The 21,609-nt window shown below is 38.6% G+C and overlaps 1 pseudogene; it reads right to left on the bottom strand.

The window, feature by feature from the left end:
* Positions 1–1,374: 1,374 nt before the first annotated feature.
* Positions 1,375–21,609, bottom strand: part of LOC129550089 (growth hormone-regulated TBC protein 1 pseudogene) — an 87,666-nt pseudogene continuing 67,431 nt past the window's right edge.

Raw genomic sequence — 21,609 nt, forward strand, 5'->3', positions numbered from 1 at the left:
GTTAATATTTAAGTGTGAGGTTTCATTTACACTAAAATTGAAATTTTGTGAATTTTAAGAATACTACTTCAGTTCAGTTCAGTCGCTCAGTCGTGTCCGACTCTCAGCGACCCCATGAATCACAGCACGCCAGGCCTCCCTGTCCATCACCAACTCCCGGAGTACACTCAAACCCATGTCCACAGAGTCGGTGATGCCATCCAGCCATCTCATTCTCGGTCGTCCCCTTCTCCTCCCGCCCCCAACCTTTCCCAGCATCAGAGTCTTTTCCAGTGAGTCAACTCGTCGCATGAGGTGGCCAAAGTATTGCAGTTTCAGCTTCAGCATCAGAATACTACTTACTGTAGGATAATTTTTATCCTTTTATTGAGATAGGGTGAGACATAAATTCATATTTATATTTATATATTTTATAAACGTTTATTTTGAAATTCACCATAGAAAAAAGAGTTGTAGAACATAACTGTCCTGAATTAAAGAAATCATATTTAAATATTACTAAAATGATTTACATATTACATATGTGCCAAGTTAGAAACACATCCAGACATCTGGTTGAGGATAAAGTAGATATGGAATGGATACCAGAAGTTATAAATAGCAGGAGGTATAAATACCTTATGAACAATTACAAAAAAGAGGACAGTAGCAAATATTCTTCGTTATATACATATTTGTGTTCATTAACCCTTTTTTCCGTGTGCTCTATCTCTACCGTTTTGTGTAAAAGGTACATTTACAGTTTAGGATTTACCAGCAAGAAGCACAGAGAAGGCAATGGCACCCTACTCCAGGACTCTTGCCTGGAAACTCCCATGGACGGAGGAGCCTGGTAGGCTGCAGTCCATGGGGTGGCTCAGTCCAACATAACTGAGCGACTTCACTTTCACTTTTCACTTTCATGCATTGGAGAAGGAAATGGCAACCCACTCCAGTGTTCTTGCCTGGAGAATCCCAGGGACGGCGGAGCCTGGAGGGCTTCCATCTATCGGGTCGCACAGAGTTGGACACGACTGACGCGACTTAGCAGCAGCAGCAGCAAGAAGCACGTGTAGAATGTAGAAGGTAAAGAAGAGATCAGTATAGCTCCAGCAGTGGTAGCCAGGCAAATGCGCTTTCGACTATGGAAGGTTTCTACTTCCCGTGAATTACACATACTTTTCCTTACATCTCACGTTTTATATATTATTAACGTCTCTGATTAAAAAAAAAAAAAATCTAGAAAGGTGACTTGCAGCTGACAATGAAGAGAAGAGGTACGTTACAGAATAATAATTAAGTTGCTCGGTTCCTGGCTGGAGTGTAGCCGTGTTGGCCTTGGCAGCAGAAGGCGGGCAGAAGCTCCTTTGCGCAGACAGCTGAGTCAGCCGTGTGTCAGCAGCCGGGCCGGCAGCGCCCCGTCACGCTGGCCCTGGACAGGCTCCCAGGCTCCCAGAACACTGTCTGCACGAAGGGGCGGCACTGCGTCACGAAGCTCCCTCTGGTTATCTCCTTGAGACGTCGGGGACGCTGTTAGCTTTCAAGATCAACGCCTGATGTTGCTTAAGGAGGGTCAGGGCCACCTGGAAGGTGACCTTGGAGCCCTCCTTGAACAGACTATCCCAGATGCGAAGCGACGTGGGCTGGAGGTTTACAAACAGGCAGACAAACCTGCACAACACGACCGGGGTACATAGCACACTGCCTGTCCCTTCCTGGCCACCACCGCCAGCAGCTCGGTCCTCGCCAGCTCCGGGAGGGCCTCCTGGCCTGTCTTCGGGTTCAGCATCGAGGGGCCGCAGTACTCTGGAAGTATTCCGTCACCTGGGACGTCCAACACTCACAGCATCCCATATCCCACTATGAAGTTCACTCCCCGGCAACAACCCACGGCCGGTCAGCAGCAGGTGACACAGGGTTCTGCAAGCAGGGGCCTGCGCCCTTCTGGAACCTCACGCCGTCCGGGAAGGCCCCGTTCATGTGTGTTCTGAGGGCCCCCTCCAGGCTGTCATTCCTCTCTCTTCAGAAACACAGTGGTAGAGGCCAGGGTTCCGGTCCATCTGGGCCAAGGCTTCGCTCACCCCCACCCAGGTGTGGGCCCAGCGCTCCCACCGGACGCCCTTCGGGATGTGGTGCTTCACCATCCTAATCTTCTGGACACCACCGCTTCCCTTTAGAAGTTTGGACCATGTTATGGACCTTCTGGTATCACCGAACGGGCGGGGAAAAAAAAAATTCTTCAAAAGCTGCATGATCGAAGTCCTCAGGCCTTTCCAACACAAGAATGGATTGATCCCTGGATGCGTTCCCACGCCACTGGGGCGCCCCTCGTGCAAGCGCCTGGAGGACCCCGGGACTCCTGGAGCGGGCAGCCGGGGCGGGGTGGCCAAATCCACCGCCCGCTTCCTTACGGAACTTTAGCAATTCCGTGCCTTCTGAATGCCTGAATACTGGCAGGTGTGTCTCCTTTATTCCTCCAGCTCTTTCAACAGTTTTTTTTTAGGCCTATCATTCATGGTATGAGCTCTTTCTGCTTGATGTGCCTAGCTTGTTTTCTGTTTTCCTGAAGAAAACTCTGTAATACTGGAGAGCCAGTATTTTTGAGGAAAGTTCCCTTCCTGTTTTGCTTCTTTTCACTGGACCCTGAAAGACTGCGGAAACATTTCCGGGGATTTGTAGAAGCTTTCAGCCTCGTTCCCCATTCTGTTTATTGCTCAGAATTTAGCATTATTCTGTGAAGAAAAAAAAAAAAACTGACCATACATTTCAGGCACTTGCATTTTCCAGGTTTTTCAAAAGAACCACTGAAAGCTCAATTCAACTTTCTTTTCTCTATCAAAGGCCCAGAATTCTCCAACCAGAATCAGCAGATATACTAAGGGAAAAATCTTCTTGGTGACTTTGCTCACCTAAGAACGGTTCTGCTTCTCTAGATTTTTTTTTTTAATTTGCTTTGCATTCCTTGCATGGTTCTCAGATGTCTTTTAAAGCTCTGTTTACGTTTTTTAAAGTAGCCACCCCCCTACCTCCACCTCACACACACAGGTACACTGGCTAACAGCTGAGCTGCCTTCCAATGTAGTGAACTTTCTATTACCAGGAATGCTAAACTGCAAGCTGGGTAAACATGTAAGCCATTTTACAGGGAAGAATGGGATTATCATGTTGATAATAGAGAGTTACTCTACTCTAAATGTGATGTGTATTTTTCAATCTGTGGCTTTATAACCATATTTTTAAAGTAATTGGAGTAATATCAATAACCTCAGATAGGCAGATGATACCACCCTTATGGCAGAAAGTGAAGAGGAACTAAAAAGCCTCTTGATGAAAGTGAAAGAGGAGAGTGAAAAGGTTGGCTTAAAGCTAAACATTCAGAAAATGCAGATCATGGCATCCGGTCCCATAACTTCATGGGAAATAGATGGGGAAACAGGGGAAACCGTGTCAGACTTTATTTTTGGGGCTCCAAAATCACTGTGGATGATGATTTCAGCCATGAAATTAAAAGACGTTTACTCCTTGGAAGGAAAGTTATGACCAACCTAGATAGCATATTAAAAAGCAGAGACATTACATTGCCAATAAAGGTCCGCTGGTGAAGGCTATGGTTTTTCCAGTGGTCATGTATGGATGTGAGAATTGGACTGTGAAGAAAGCTGATCGCGGAAGAATTGATGCTTTTGAACTGTGGTGTTGGAGAAGACTCTTGAGAGTCCCTTGGACTGCAAGGAGATCCAACCAGTCCATTCTAAAGGAGGTCAATCCTGGGTGTTCATTGGAAGGATTGATGCTAAAGCTGAAACTCCAATCCTTTGGCCACCTCATGCGAAGAGCTGACTCATTGGAAAAGACCCTGATGCTGGGAGGGATTGGGGGCAGGAGGAGAAGGGGACAACAGAGGATGAGATGGCCGGATGGCATCACCGACTTGATGGACATGAATTTGAGTGAACTCCAGGAGTTGGTGATGGACAGGGAGGCCTGGCATGCTGTGATTCATGGGGTCACAAAAAGTCGGACACGACTGAGCGACTGAACTGAACTATATTGCTGAAAGTTATTAGCAGCATTGTATATCACGTGTATATTTTTTATATTTATATGCAATAGAGTTTAATTAATCTTGCCAGTGCTATTTTCTCTTGTTATAAATTATTTATATAAAACTTTCGAGAAAATCAAAGATGTGTGCATAGGATATTACATGTTTGGGAATTAAAACAGCAAATATTGATTTGAGAAGGCAGTGGTCTTAAATTTGAACTTGTGTTGTAATCACCTGGGGGATTGCTAAAACATGTATTGTTAAACCTACCCTAGAGTTTCTAATTCAGTATGACTGGAGTGGGGTCTTAGTCGTTGCACTTGCTAACAAGTTCTCACACTAATGCTGCTTCTGGGGAACACAGTTTGAGAATCACTGGTGTAAAAACATAAAACAATTGCATTACTGTACCTCTTTTATGTTTTATGTAAACCTGAAATATGAAAAGTGCAAGTGAGGGCACAGTGGCCTCCATAGCTTTCAGTTCTGCTCTATAATTTGCCCTTACAAATGGCCTGTCAAGTTGGTTATATGATCAACTATTTAAATATTGATGAGACGTTTTTACCCTCCCTGCCATTTTCAGCTATACCAGCTTGGAACTGTAAGCAAATCATTTTGTCAGTTTTTGTGCAATGCACATTACTTTCTCTTTCTCCTCCTCACTGTATTTTCTTCCAATAATTTCCTGTAAAACTTGCTGCTTAACTCTGATGGGAATAGCAGCAGCTCAGGTCATCCATCAAACCAGAGCTCTGTGTCAGCAGCTTCTCAAATGATATAAGGTGATTCTTATATGACATAACCATCAGAACGCCACAAAGAAGAAGTCACAGTTGTCAACTTGGGTCATAAACCACAGGAAATCTCATTGAGTCTTCTAGTACCTGCCAAGACTAGTATTAAAGAGACAGGAGTCTGGAAAGATAGCATGGCTACAAATGGCAGGTAAATATGTCTTTCAATATTATAATGCATACATTACAGCATCTATATTATAGCTACTGTTATTACAACTATGTCACCATTTTCCTGATCTCTAGAAATGGAATTTATATAAAGCATATATTATGAGATAATTCACATGTGGAAAATACATTTTAAAATTTTAACATCAAGGATTAAATTTAGATAAAGGTAATAAAGATGTTATTGTTTTGGGCTCACTGCCTAGGTACATATATTCCTGCCTATAAATTAGCCTTTGTTTTGAATTTTCCACCTCAGCTATATTTGATAAATTCATTGTAATTTGATAATTTAACGGGAATAAGATATTTGTCTTACATTTTCTTCCTTTTTTTTTTTTTTTAATTTGGCATTATTTCCAAACTAGTTAAAGAAAGAAAAAACTATTTAGGGGTTTTTGTGTTTGATTCCATGGAGGTCGTGTTTGCCCATGCTTTGTAACATAAAGAACGTGTTTTAAAAACCCAGTGGATTAGGTCCTATGAAAGAAGAAAGAAACAGAGAGAGAGAGGAAAGGAAAAGGGGAGGAGAGAGGAAGGAGGAAAGAAGAAAAGGAGGGAAGAAAAGATGAAAGGCAGGAAGGAAAAGAATAGGGAAAATTCCCTTGACAAAAAATAGTGCTGGGCAACACACAAATTATTGGAGAGAGTGAAACAGATATGAAATGCAATTTTAATGTAAAAGTAGACACTTTCTGAGCTTTCTCCATATTATCATAATGGGCAAGGAAAAGTGGGACAGGAGGGGAGGGAAGCACGGGAGGAAAGGAGGAAGGAAGGAAGGGAAAGACAAGTAAGAAAAGAGAAGTAGAAAAAATCGAGTTGACTCACTGGAAAAGACTCTGATGCTGGGAAAGGTTGGGAGCAGGAGGAAACGGGGACGACCGAGAATGAGATGGCTGGATGGTATCACCGACTCTGTGGACATGAGTTTGAGTGAACTCAGAGAGTTGGTGATGGATAGGGAGGCCTGGCGTGCTGTGATTCATGGGGTCGCGGAGAGTCGGACACGACTGAGCGACTGAACTGAACTGAACTGAACTGATGACAAACAACAGGGTTGGGCAACATGTGAATTATTAAAGTTGAAGAGAGTGAAACACTTAGATTCAAAATGCAATTTTAATGTAAAAAGTAGACTCAAGATTTCTCCATATCATTATAATGATCAAATGCAGACTGAACCTCTTTGTCTGTTAACCTTTCCATATTTCTAATTTCTTTGCGCTGTTTGCTATAAAAACTGTACAATTATCTGAACATGTTTTCAAGGTTTCAAATATATTTTGTTAGTGGTTATTTTCTAATATTTTTTGATTGTGGCTTTAATCTCAAAAGGCTTTATATCCTTTATACTCCATATAGCATATATATATTTTTAGAATGTCATTCCTCTCAGGTTATTTTTAGCATATTTGTTAGGGCTTTTTATTTATATTGTTTTTTATTCATTTATTACAATGCTTATTACTTCACCTATGTTCTTTATTTCTGGAATTATCTCCCTTATGATATTTTTTCATGTGTATGAATAATTATTATCACTGATATTTATATTTAAGAGAGAAGAAGTAGATAATTGCCTGGGTTTCCTGGCAGTCTGATTAGTAGGATCATTTCTTGATATATTTTTCCATAGGTGGTGCATCAAGAGAAGTAAGTTAAATTATGCTGTAGTGACAAGCATTTAGTGGCTTGACACAAAGGTTTATTTCTTGATCGTGTTGAATTTCCGTGTTGAAGGGGTTTGTGTCTATACTGTGTTTTAAATTGTCCTCACTTTGGAACTTGAGCTGCCACAGCACTTACTATTTGGATTTTTACTGATCATTATGGCAGAAAAAGAACTCTAATGACTCTCTGTCAACAGTTAAATGTCCCAGTCTGAAAGTGATGCTGATTGTCTAGAACTAGTGACAGGGGCCACATTCAACCACAAGAAGGCCACAGATTACACTGCTGTCATTTTCCCCTTGAAAGTCAGAAGATTAAGATGGGGATTTATAATAGTCATTAATCACTACTATAGGTCAGAATTTGATCAGGAGCTCAACGTATGATAGAATGTGGTATATTGATTCCTTGACTTCAATTTATGGTGCTTTAGGTGAGAGACTTCTGTGAGGAAATGAACTTTCTCTGTGCCAGAATGAAGAAGGTTTTTCTCTAGGAAACAAAATCTACTCTAGATCCCTACTTTTCTCCAGATTCATTAATCAACTGCATTAAAGAAAAATGAGTTGCTAGTCTTACTCAATTCTAATTGCCTCAATTTTGCATAATGAATAAATGGAAGAAAGGGATTGGAGGTGAGTTCCGTTTTCATCCCTAACTTTCACGCTTGCAGAATTTTGTACTTGATGAATCAGAGCCAAGACCACGTTAGGCTATCAGTGTGAGGATTGCACTACAATTTCTCTTGCACATCCTCAGAGCTTACATTAAACAGTAACTTTTTATGTTTCAGCCACTAAATATGCTCCATCTAACTTATGATTTGAAGAAATTTGCTGTTATAGGTCGATTCTAATCTTTTTTTACATTTTAGTCTCAATAATGTTTCAGGAGAGAAAGCCATATGTGTCCAGTATAGCTTCCTGAAAGGAGAAGCTAAAGTGTGGAGTATTTGTTTGTATTTTTTTGGTTTTGTTATTTAATTGGTAAATAAGTATTTTATTTTAGAATAATTCAGTTTTACAAAACTTTTATGAAGACAGAAAGTTCCCGTATACCCATACCCAGTTTCCCCATTAGCATTTTATTTTATTATAGTACAAATATTTGACACAATAGGTGAACCAATATTAATATATTATTGTTAACTGAAATCCAGTATTTTAAGTAGATTTCCTTAGGTTTTTGCCTAATGTTCTTTTTGTCTGTTCTAGGATCCCATCCAGAATACCGTGTTACATTTTGTTGTCTTGGCTCCATGGGCTCCTATTGGCTATAACAGTTTCTCATATTTTCTTTGTTTTTGATGATCCTAGAAATCCTGAGAAACTGACCAGATATTTTGTAAGGTGTCTCTCTCACATTTTTCCTGTTTTTTCACGTTTCTACTGGAGTTCTTGAGCTGGATATCACAGAGGTAAAGAAAGCATTAACTTCATCACAATATATCAAGAGTACATATTATCAACGTGCAATCATTGTTGATGTTAGTCTTGGTCACCTGACTGGGTAATACTGGTTAAGTTTCAACACAGGAAAGTTACTTTTTTTCCTCTTTCCACACTCTACTCTTTGGAAGGAAGTCACTCTGTACAACCTCACTTAAAGACTGGGGAGTTAATAATCACCATCATGAAGGTGAAATAACTACATAAATTTAGAATTACTTTGCACAAAATATCTCATCGATCATTTATATAAGTATGGACTGCTGCTGCTACTGCTGCTGCTAAGTCGCTTCAGTCGTGTCCGACTCTGGGCGACCCCACAAACGGCAGCCGACCAGGACTAATTTCGACAAATACAGAGAGTAATTTCTGTATCATTACAGTCTTATTTCTTTGCTTTCTATTCTGTTCCACCGATCTGGGCATGTGTGCCTGCTGTCGCTTCGGCTGTGTCTGACTCTTCAGAGTAGCCCACCAAGCTCCTCTGTCCATGGGATTCTTCAGGCAAGAATACTGAAGTGGGTTGCCATTTCCTTCTCCAGGGAATCTTCCCGACCCAGGGATGTAACCTGCATCTCATGTCTCCTGCATTGGCAGGTGGGTTTTTTATTACTAATGCCACCTGAGAAGCCCTCCATTGATCTAGGTGTCTATTATTTTGCTAATGCAACCTGTGTACTGTGACTTTACAGTAAATTTAAAATCTGATATTGTGAGTCCTTCAGCTTTGTTATTTTTCAATATTATATTAAGTTATTCTAGATCTTTTGTCCTTTGGTATATTTTAGACAGACTTCCCTGGTGGCTCAGTTGGTAAAGAATCTGCCTGCAATGCAGGAGACCTGGGTTGGGAAAATCCCCTGGAGAAGGGCATGGCAATCTACTCCAGTATTTTTAACTGGAGAATCCCCATATTTTAGAACACTTTATAGGAGTCTATACAGTAGGTCACTAGGATTTCAGTTGGTGTAGGATTAGATCTATAATCAAATTCTAGAAAATTGACTTCTTATAATAGGGAGTCCTCCAATGCATGACCATGGGATAGTTCTCAATTTGTTTAGAACTCCGTATTACTTTAATATGCATTTTTTAGATTTATGAATATATATTTTATATGTACTTTTAAAATATTTATACCTCAGAATTTAATAGGAAATTTTATATAGTCAAGGCTATGGTTTTTCCAGTGGTCATGTGTAGATGTGAGAGTTGGACTGTGAAGAAAGCTGAGTGCCAAAGAATTGATGCTTTTGAACTGTGGTGTTGGAGAAGACTCTTGAGAGTCCCTTGGACTGCAAGGAGGTCCAACCAGTCCATCCTAAAGGAGATCAGTCCTGAATGTTCATTGGAAGGACTGCTCCTAAAGCTGCAACTCCAATACTTTGGCCACCTGATGCAAAGAGTTGACTCATTGGAAAAGACCCTGATGCTGGGAGGGATTGGGGGCAGGATGACAAGGGGACGACAGATGATGAGATGGCTGGATGGCATCACCAACTTGATGCACATGAGTTTGTGTGAACTCCGGGAGTTGGTGATGGACAGGGAGGCCTGGTGTGCTGTGATTCATGGGGTCACAAAGAGTCGGACACGACTGAGCAACTGAACTGAACTGAACTGAACTGAAAATCCAGTTGTTTAATAGTTATTTTTGTATATTGGTTTTGTATGCTGTGACTTGCTATACTGACTTATTAGAATACTACAAGGTATTTTTGAGGGTAGATTCATTGGGGGTTTTATACAAGGTACTCATGTCATTTGCAAAACAAAATAGACCAGAACAATTACTTCTCTTTTTCTTATTTGTATAGTTCCTAGTTTCCAGGGTGATGTTAATTAGTAGTGATGAGAGAAAACATCCCTGCATTTTTTTCTGAATTTAGGAAAAATTCTCTATTTTGTCAAGCTGTAAAAATAAATTTTGATAGGTGCCCTTTATCAAATTAAGGAAGCTAACTGCAATTCCTATTTTGCAGATAGTGTTTATCAAAATAAGGATTGCATTTTGTCAAATATTTTTCCTACCTCTAATGTATGTTCATATTAGTTTCATTCTTTAGCTTGTTAATATACTGGGCCACATATATTACACTTTAAATGTTGATTAAATTGCATTAATGAGATAGATCTTACTTGTTTGTAGTGTATTACACTTTTGTATTAATTTTGCTAAACATATTTCAGCTCTGATTCTCTACATTCGCGTACATCTCTACAGTATGGGTAGTGATTTACAGTCTCAGTTCTTGAATGGATCTAAGTTATTGATTTTTAGTGTTTCCAACTTTTTCTAATTGTTAGGATGAACGTGATGACATCTAAGTCTTTACATGTTGGAGTGAAAACCAGTAGCCTCTGTGTATACCCCCTATAGTTAAAAAAAAAATCAGTATCTTATTCCTCACAAATTATTGAGTAATTGTACTCCCCTAAAATAGTTTGTGTGGAATTATTACAGATTAATAACATTTCCTCCTTCAGCTTTTCCATAGTCACAAGATTAAAATTTTTTTCTTTGTATATTTTTTTATATTGCTCACTTTTCTATTCCTTTAAAGTGATAATATCTAAACAAAAAAAATAAATATGGTCAAGAAAGCCAATCAGTAGTGCCACTAGAAACAATGATTTATTGTCAAATTGTAGAGAGGTTTCTAGACATAGAATTCTCTCCTCAGTTCATACTTGGGCAAGTCATTATTTACATATATAAGTGATGATAATATTTGCCAGTGAAAATAAATGAGAGATTATCCTAGCATACCTGTGTTAAATCTGTATCCCAAAACATATAGATAGGAAGGAATGATAAGTTTAAGATAACAAAATTAAATTTGATTTGAGTGTCCTATATTATATTCTCTCTGAGTGACAGTTACTAACTGAAAAAAAAGAAAATCAAATTCAGTTACATTCAACAGACTTCTTCAGTTAGAGTAAAATGTCCTCTGGATGCATCTTTCATAGAATTTTTAACCACGTAAAAGAAATAGCAGTGTAATATAAATAAACTGAGGACCCAAGAGTTTACTTTTCATGATTCAAAGTCAAATAGTTAAGTAGTATTAGAAAAAATAATTCAATTTATGCCATATAAACTCACTATGAAACAATAAGTAAAAATATAGTTGTTTTGTGTCACATACTTATACAAAGCTAGGTTGAATTATTTATTTTGTTTGTGGTTAATGATTTTGTAAAACATTTGGAAAATTTCAGTGTGCACAGAGTAATGTATACAGGATGAATAAATACTTGGAAAGACATTGAAAATACAATGGTTGAGGATGCTCAGAAAAGGTAATGATAACTCTCATCATATGAAGGACAAAAGACCTTAGAAGAATATTGGCGACAGAATGGGGTTTAGATCCTTAATTTCTTTTGTTTTATTTCTGTTTTATGTATTGGATCTAAAAAATACATGACAGAAATAAAGGAGAAACTACTTTTTTTTTTTTTTTCTCGAAACTCACTGAATGGCAAGCTAGCTGTTTGGCATGTGTGATAGGAATCTCCTTCCATTTCATTCTTATTTCCTGGAAAGCTGGCTGGGATCTGTATCATCTTTCTTAACATTAGTAATCCCCTTGGCAAGTACATTCTAGCCGTGTGGACATATGTCTAAAAGAGATAAGACATATGAAATATCTTTATGTATTTTTGTCTTTTTGCTGCTTTTTCCTTCGTAATGTTCTATTTGGCCTAAAGTTACCATCTATCTAGATAACGGAATGTGATCTTCCAAGGGGCAGGGGAGAGATGGTTAGAAATTAGAACTCTTGTTGCAGGAATAGATAAAGAAAGAAATAAAATCTGGATTCTTAATTTTATAGCAATATAATAGTCTGGAAAGCCAGGTAATTTTTTTTTTAAAGAGAAAAGTAAATTTATCCTTTAGCATTTTTAACAAACCAAGAGTGAGACTTGGACAACCAGATTACAATTTCATAGTGTAGGAAGAAATTCAGAAATTCATAATATATTAAGAATTTTGCTGACCAGTGAGTTGTAGAAGGAATACAAACAAGAAAATAAGAGTGTTATGTAGGAAAGGAAAGCACCAATTAATACTGAACACTCCCTATGCTGATGAATTTGAGGAAGTGTTTGTTATGTTGATAGTTTGCTCTATTTGATGTTTGGGGAAGAGAAATGCCATCCTGCTTTCCTTTTGGGACTCTGGGAGGCAACCTGTCAAGTGAAGAGGCCTTGCACTGACACAGGTGGTCTCAGCAAGTAAAGACAATGGTATAGAATGATTAAGCAGAGACAAGGATTACTTAATAGTCCCAAACTTCGCTAATCTTGCATGAAGTGCATCATCACACAGGATTTCTTACATTTCCTTGATGATTACAGAGGTCAGCCTGATTGAAAGCCTGTCAGTCAGATCTAAATGTCCTTAAATTGCCGCCACCAAATCTAGCAGTTTCTGAGTTGATGGCACAGCAGAGGATGTGGCATAGAAATCCTGGGCCAGGACCTGTGGAGAGAATGTGAAAGAGGTTTCAGTTCAATTCAGTGCAGTTCATCGCTCAGTCGTGTCTGACTCTTAGCGACCCCATGAACCACAGCACGCCAGGCCTCCCTGTCCATCACCAACTCCCGGAGTTCACTCAAACTCATGTCCATTGAGTCGGTGATGCCATCCAGCCACCTCATTCTCTGTTGTCCCCGTCTCCTCCTACCCCCAATCGCTCCCAGCATCAGAGTCTTTTCCAGTGAGTCAACTCATCGCATGAGGTGGCCAAAGGATTGGAGTTTCAGCTTTAGCATAAGTCCTTCCAATGAACACCCAGGATTGATCTCCTCTAGAATGGACTGGTTGGATCTCCTTGAAGTCCAAGGGACTCTCAAGAGTCTTCTCCAGAAAGAGGTTTAGGGGAGGTAAAATTATTCAGAGGTGTATATGGAGGCCAACTAGGCCTTAAACAAGACAAAGGAATGACCAGATCACAAGTTGAAACAGTTAAGGGCTTCAGCAGCAATTAGTCTCTCATCCAGGAAAGGACCAGTCTTATCTTTTCCCGTCCAGGGAACAGCTTAAAGTAGCCTCTCCACAGTGGATACTATAAGGAACCAGTGGACGAAACATCAGTATGTGGATGCCTCTCCCCTCTGCTATCACAAAGTTATGGAAAACCACTCTTTTCTCCATGTACAAGGAGCAAGAAGAGGAGAAGTATTGGAGTCACAGGAACTTATTAGGGAAAATAAATCATCAGACTATCTAAATATAGCATGATGATTTTCTTTCCTTTTTACTCAATCTAAATAAATCAGGGACATTTAAATCTGGTTATGTCAGTGTTTTATTTGTAAAAAAAAACATATGCAGAAATATTATTAGCAATTTCTTTGTTTTACTACTGATTTGTTTCAATTTTTTAAAACCAGGATATTTTGTTTACTCTTTAGAGAAAATCATGGGGAGGAATGTTTGCTCAGTTGTGTCTAACTCTTTGCAAGCCCAAGGACTATAGCCCTCCAGGCTCCTCTGTCCATGGGGATTCTCCAGGCAAGAATACTGGAGTGGGTTGCCACACCCTCCTCCAGGGGCTCTTCCCAACCCAGGGATTGAACCCAGGTCTTCCGTATTGCAGGCGATTCTTTACTGTCTGAGGCATCAGGGAAGCCCAAGAATACTGGAGTGGGTACCCTATCATTTTTCAGGGGAACTTCCCAAACTAGGAATTGAACCAGTGTTTCCTGCATTGCAGGTGGATTCTTTACCAGCTGAGCTACCTGGGAAGCCCAAAAATATTTATTTGGCTATGCTGGGTTTTAGTTGTAGCCTGTGGGATCTAGTTCCCTGATCAGGAATTGAACTTGGGCCCCTTGCAGTGGAGGCAAGGAGTCTTGGAAGACCCCATCAACTTCAAACTTTAATTTTATGTTCTTTGAGAAAGTTTTAAACAATGAAATGAAAAATCTATATATTTCCATGTATCTGTTCCTGATTTTACATTCTTAAATGTACATTTCCAGGTACCTATGTATTAGAAATATTAGCAATGCCAAGATATCATATATATTATATTATGTCAAATTAAAGTACATTTCATTGGTAAAGTTATGCTAAAAACAAAATATTGATTAACTGTATTGTCAGTGATTCTTCATCTTTTGTTAAAGAAAAGGATGTTTATTTCTAATGATTCTGATACAGATTGTTAAGGGGAAAAACAATGATAAATAGAATAAAGCATTCCAAGATTAAAAGGAATACAGAAAACAAGTGCTTCTTTTTTATAATATTCTTAAAATCACACAATTTAGCTCACAGTTTTAGGATAATTTGTTTGAATATTGCATGTGCATGCTTGTAGTCTACTAATTATGGAAGACAACTGTTCTTAATTGATGGGTAGAATGTTATTAAATGGCCACCTGTTTTTTTTTCCCCTAATTTTTTTCTGAAAGTTTCCTCCATTTTAACCAGCCAGCCTCTACTCCAATCCTACTCTTAATCCACCATAATGAGACTGTTTAATTCTCTAATCATGAAGAAAAAGATGTTCACCTGAAAAGACACAACACTGTGTGAGCATTCAGACACCTGTTCAACATTTCTTTGTAGGTGGATTTAGCATAAAAATATTCCATGACATTTGTTAATTAAAGCTGAAATCTTTAAGTCAGTAGACGTTGAAGGTAATATACAAGCTTCAATTAAAACTTACATGCCTCCAAATCTGCCTGTGCTCCTACACACAGTGAAGTTAAATTTTCATCTATATGTGAAAGTTAGTTGCTCAGCAGTGTCTGACTCTTTGCAACCCAACCCTGTGGACTGTAGCCCACCAGGCCCTTCTGTCTGTGGAATTCTCCAGGCAAGAATACTGGAGTAGATTGCCATTTCCTTCTCCAGAGGATCTTCCTGACTTAGGGTTCGAACCTTGGTCTCCTGCACTGTAGACAAATACTTTTAGCATCTGAGTCACATAATTCTAAATATCTTATTATTATAGGGAACACAATCAGGTATATTTAATTGGATTGACTCTGGCTTATGACTAGATTGTTTTTAGTTTTATTTTATAATAAGATACAATTATTTACTAAATACACTCAGTCTTGTCCCAGTTTCATCTGGTTGACTGTCCTGTTTTTTTTTTTTTTTTGGTAATTAATTTATTTTTTATTGGAGGCAAATTATTTTACAATATTATATTGGTTGGTTTTGCCATACATTGACATGAATTTGCCCCGGGTTTACATAAGTTCCCCCTCCTGAACCCCCCTCCCACCTCCCTCCTCCCTTTATCCTCCCTCTGGGTCATCCCCGCATGCCAGCCTCGAGCATCCTATAACATGCATTGACCCTGAACTAGTGATTCGTTTCACATATGACAACATACGTGTTTCAATGACTGTCCTGTTTTTGTTACGCTTTTTAACTCCCTCCTTACTCCTTTGTCCTTTCCCTCAACTATTTTGCTTTTATTTTTGTCTTATCCCTCCCCCAGAAAAATAATATATCCACTTTCTCCCTTTGGGAATATGAAGAATTACCAAGTCATAGGTAACCATTTTATTAGCTTCTCAGCTTTGGACACGACTGAGCGACTTCACTTTCACTTTTCACTTTCACACACTGGAGAAGGAAATGGCAACCCACTCCAGTGTTCTTGCCTGGAGAATCCCAGGGACGGGGGAGCCTGGTGGGCTTCCGTCTATGGGGTCACACAGAGTCGGACACGACTGAAGTGACTCAGCAGCAGCAGCAGCAGCTCCACAGATGAAAAGGATTTTTGCCCCAGGATGAATTATACTAAATTTCTCACTTGTATATAAGATTATTTAACACATGAGGTTTAGGATTAATATAAGATTTTGGACTTACAGTTGATGCCATGATATTTTGAGAATTTGGGGGATGTTTGGTTGGGGTGAATGTATTTTGCATATGGGGTGAATAATTAAAATATTTTAGAATAACTTCTATAATATATGGTGCATTGATATGAGAAGAAATATCTCTAAGTACTATCCCCTTGTACCTGATAATACGACCTTGTTTGGAAATTAGTTCTTTGCATAGGTATTAAATTATGGACCTCAAGATGACATCATTCTGGATTTAGTGTGGACCCTAACTAAAGAGGGCTTCCCAGGTAAGGCTAGTGGTAAAGAGCCTGTCTGCCAGTGCAGGAGATATAAGAGATGTGGGTTCGATTCCTGGGTCCAGAAGATCCCCTGGGGGAGGGCATGGTAACACACTCCAGTATTCTTGTCTGGAGGATCCCCTTGGACAGAGAAGCCTGGAAGGCTATGGTCTATAGTGTTGCAAAGAGTCAGATACAACTGAAGTGACTTAGCACACATGTACGTACTAACTAAGCAGTCTCTTGATGAGGGTAAAAGAGGAGAGTGAAACAGCTGGATTAAAACAACATTCAAAATTAACATCATGGCATTTGGTCCCATCACTTCATGGCAAACAGAAGGGGAAAAAGTGGAAACAGTGACAGATTTAATCTTCTTAGGCTCCAAAATCACTGTGGATGGTGACTGCAGTCATGAAATTAAAAACACACTTGCTCCTTAGAAGGAAAGCTATGATAAACCTAGACAGTGTATTTAAAAGTAAAGATTTCATTTTGCCAACAAAAGTTTATATAGTCAAAGCTATGGTTTTTCCAGTATTCGTGTAAGGATGTGAGAATTGGACCATAAAGAAAGCTGAGCACCAAAGAATTGGTGCTTTCAAATTGCAGTGTTGGGGAAGACCCTTGAGAGTCCCTTACACTGCACAGAGATCAAACCAGTCAATCCTAAAGGAAATCAACCCTGAATATTCATTGGAATTACTGATCCTGAAATTGAAGCTCCAATACTTTGGCCACCCAATGCAAAGAGTTGACTCATTGGAAAAGACCCTGATGCTGGGAAAGACTGAAGGCAAAAGGAGAAGGAGGCAGCAGAGGATGAGATGATTGAATTTCATCACTGACTAGATGCACAGGAGTTTGAGAAAGCTCCAGGAGACAGTGAATGACAGGGGAGCCTAGAGTACTGCAGTCCATGGGGTCACAAAGAGTTGGACTCAACCTAGCAACTAGATAACAATAATTACATCTGGTTTTTAGTACCCTTATGAGAGACACAGAATGGAAAGACACAGAGATGCCTAAAGGGAAAAGTTACATGTAGGCAGAAGCAGAGATTGGAGTGATGTATTCACAAGCATGTCAAGATGCACCAGCAGCCACTAAAAATTAGGAGAATGGAACTGAAAAGATTCTCAGAGACTTCAGAAGGAACTCAGTTCTGCTGACATCTTGACTTTAGACTTCCAGCCTACAATACTGTGAGATAAATAAGTTTTTGATATTTTAAGATTCTAAGCTTGTTACAGCAATACTCAGAATATTTAATCATCTTACCATATGATCTGCAACCACACTCCTAGATATCTACACAATTAACTATAAAACTTTTAACCATATAAAACATGTATGAAAAGGCATCCAGTAGCTTTATTCATAGTCACCAAAGCTGGAATCAGCTCTTCAATAGGTGAGTGTATATATATGAACTGTGGCATATACATTCAGTGGGATATTTAGCAATGATAATAAAAAGCTAGGAAGCCACAAAAGACATTGATGAATCTTAAATACATATATTAGTAGGGTAATGAAGCCAGTCTTACAAAGCTACATACTGTATGCTTCCAATTATATAGCATTCTGGAAAAGATCAATCTATAGCAATGATAAAGAGATTAATATTTGCAAAGGGTTTGAGTGGGAGTGGTATTGAAGGGGAATTAAGTAGAAGAAGCACAGGGGTTTTTTAGAACAGCAGAACTGTTTTGTGTGGCAGTGTAGTGGTAAATACAAAGCATTAAGCATTGTCAAAACCCCATACAACTAGATAGCACAAAGGTACAACCCTAAAATACATAATTAAAAAAAAATCATTTAGAAGTTTAGGGATTTCAGGATGGAATGCAGAATGTGACAGAAGTATCAAATTACATTTAGTCATTCTCTTGATGGTGTTACATGATTCATGTAGGCTTTCTTCACTTCTTTCTTTTTTTCTTATCTTTTTTTTATTTGTTATACCACTAAATAACTAATAGAATGACAGCCCACTCCAGTATTCATGTCTGAATTCCATGAACAGAGGAGCTTGGCGGGCTATAGCCTAGGCTATATGGGGTCGTATAGAGTCAGACACAACTGAGCAACTAACACACACCAATGGCTAACTTCAAATGATCTGTCTTCAAGTTGGTCATTTTTTTTCTTCACATGATCAAGTCTGTCGTTGAAGTTCTCTGCTGAATTTTCCAGTTCTGCCATTGAATTCCTTAGCTCCAGAATTTTTGTTTGGCCTTTTATGGTTTATTTTATTTTCTCAATGATATTCTTCATTTTGTTCATGCATTGTTTCCTTTTTCTGTTTAGTTGTCTATCTCCATTTTCTTGCATTTCAATTGGTTTCTTTAAGATGATTATTTTGAATTTTTGCCAGGCCAATCATAATTTCTTTAGGGGTAGGTTACTCGAACTTCATTCGTTTCCCTTCACGGCATCATATTTACCTGATTTTTCATGATTTGTGTAGCCTAATGAGGCCTGGCGTGCTGTGATTCATGAGGTCGCAAAGAGTCGGACACGACTGAGCGACTTCACTTTCACTTTCATGCATTGGAGAAGGAAATGGCAACGGACTCAAGTGTTCTTGCCTGGAGAGTCCCAGGGACGGGGGAGCCTGGTGGGCTGCACAGAGTCGGACACGACTGAAGTGACTTAACAGTAGCAGTCCTTACCCAGTGAATTTAGAAAGTAACAGCCTTCTCCTCTCAGTTTCCCCGGAGTGGTGAGATTACATGTAGAATTGCCGTCTTGGTGAGTTGATGAGTTACAAGTCTGTCGCTGAGTTTGCAGTGGGGTATGCTGTTGTCAGGCTTATTTCCAGGCTCCAGGTGGGTATAGATTCTATCGCGTGGGTAAGTCTTCTAAATTCAGTGCCTCCTGTAATGCAGCGGAGGGATCTAGAGCCAGCTGATGTGCCATATCAGTATCCATACCCAGGTCCAAGTTCTGTCACCCAACACGTGGTGGGCATGACTCATCCAGGATCTTTGTTATGTAGTACTGGTGTCAGACCCAAAGCCATTTATGAAGCTGCAGCAGTCTGCAAGGATATGGATGTGTTTCCATTTCTGTAGCCAAGACCATGGGTGGGCAAGCCAGACACAAGTTTGTGAACCTGACTTCTCAAAATGGCCCTCTGCAGTTTTGGGCTCTGCATTGAGGTTTCACAGCTCTTCCTGAATTCCAAAAGCTCCCAGGAAGCTTTTGTGAATATATGCCAAGATTTTTGTTGTTGTTGTTGTTGAAGAGGAATTTTATTCAGCTACTTAGATGACATCATCAGATTTAGATCTATATTTCTTAATATGTATCCTCACAAACTGACAATAAAAGAAATTCTTACATACAGAAAATGTTGTTAAATTAAATGTAAACAATTTAATAATAAATTCAAGTAGTATCTCACATTATAGAAACACTTTAGTTAATGATAGCAAATTTGCTGGTCTGAATTATTGAATGACTTAATAAATATATTAATAACTACCAAAGGATCATGTGAAAAACCAAATCAAGACAATTTTGGATTACAATACTAGGTATAAAGTCTGCCTACAAAGCATATAGTAATACATTTCAAATTTTTGATGAAATAAACATTTTTAAATGTCTCATTTTAAAAACATTTATAAATTAGAATAAAGTTAAACATGAAAACAAAGTTAGGTAGTTCAGAAATCAGGTCATTGAAAAATAATTCAGGTGTATTAAATGAAGATGAGTACACTCAACTATTAAATGGTATATAAAGGAGATAGTCGATTCAATGTTTTTCTAGAAATAATACTTCAGTCTAAATTTGGGAGTTAGGTAGAGGCAGACTTTGGTTCAATGTTAACAATGAGCCTAAATTCTGGACACTGGAGTTGTGTCAAAATTTGTTCCTGATTACCAGAGATTCTCTACAGTAGATAGAAGGCTCTCTCCCAATTGTAAGATAGTGAGTATCCCTATATTTTGTTGTTGTTTATTTGCTAAGTTGTGTCTAACACTTTTGCGACTTGTATTGGGGTTACCTTGGTGGCTCAGCAATAAAGAGCCTGTCTGCAATGCAAGAGATGCGGGCTCCATCCCTGGGTCAGGAAGATCCCTTGGAGAAGGAAATGGCAACCCACATCAGTATTCTTGCTTGGGAAATATCCTGGACAGGGGAGTCTGGTGGGCTTCAGTCCATGGAGTCTCAAAGTTGGATGGACACTCTTGGTGACTAAACTACAACATCCCTTTATTGGGTCATGAATTAGAGCAGATATTTTGTATTATGATGCCTTCTAAATTAAATATTCTACAATTGTGTCATTTTTTTTCTTGCTAAATATCTCAGTATATTATTATAAATCAGGGGTTATATCATTTGTTTGTGTTCAGTTGCTCAGTTATGTCCAGCTCTTGGTGACCCCATGAACTGTAGCCCTCTAGGCTCCTCTGTCCATGGAATTCTTCAGGCAAGAATACTGGAGTGGATTGCCATTTCCTACTCCTGGTGATCTTCCCAACCCAGGATTCGAACCTGCATCTCCTGCATTGGTATGTGGATTCTTTATCACTGAACAATCTGTGCCTTCCTTATATTATTTACATAATTCTTTTCTAGATGTAACTCTCAAATTAGGCTTGATGAAGCAGTGAGTATTCTTGAGTTTTTCATGAAACAACATAACCTAAAAATAATTTACTTCAAACTTGCCATTATTGAAATATAATAGTAAGATCTCTGTATCATCATAGAATGTGCTTCATTCTTCTAACCAAAATATAAACATAATGTGTATCTGTGAGTTGCAATTTTTATTGTTCGTCTTTGCCTTATTTCCTTTCTGAAAAAATGAGCTAGAAATTAAAGAGTACTTCTAAGTAACAATTGCTTATGAAAAGAAATTGGACCTTATCAAATTCATCAGCAGCTTGCCTTTCACCTCTTTAGAACTGAAATAACCTTAAAACATGTATTTACTTTATAATGAGTAGATGGCAAATACAGAAATTTTAACAGATTTGTAGGCGGTAATTTTTTTAATTTCTAAAAGTAAAGTAGATACAAAATGTCTAATAATTTGGCACTTTATGTCAAGTGCATTGTAATAAATAGCAATTATTCTGAACTCTCAGCCCAAATTCTAGTTATCAACTTTCTTTTTTTCAAATAAAATTTGGTTCTGAGACAAAATAAATGCAAGAATAATTATGCTACTTTTTTATATTGCTAGTGTATCATGTAGTTGAATGATGGTTCAGAATATTGAAGACATCTTTGAGTTTGGAACCTACTACAGTATTGTCATTTATTCTGTCTCCCCTTGTGATTAAAATTAACTATATGGGATGAGACTTCCTTTCAATAATGACTGATTTTGTTTCCACTGTAGAAA

Source organism: Moschus berezovskii, chromosome 21 (genome assembly GCF_049115385.1).
Source record: "Moschus berezovskii isolate FMDL1 chromosome 21, NW_MosBer_1.0, whole genome shotgun sequence".
Classification (NCBI taxonomy): Eukaryota; Metazoa; Chordata; class Mammalia; order Artiodactyla; family Moschidae; genus Moschus; species Moschus berezovskii.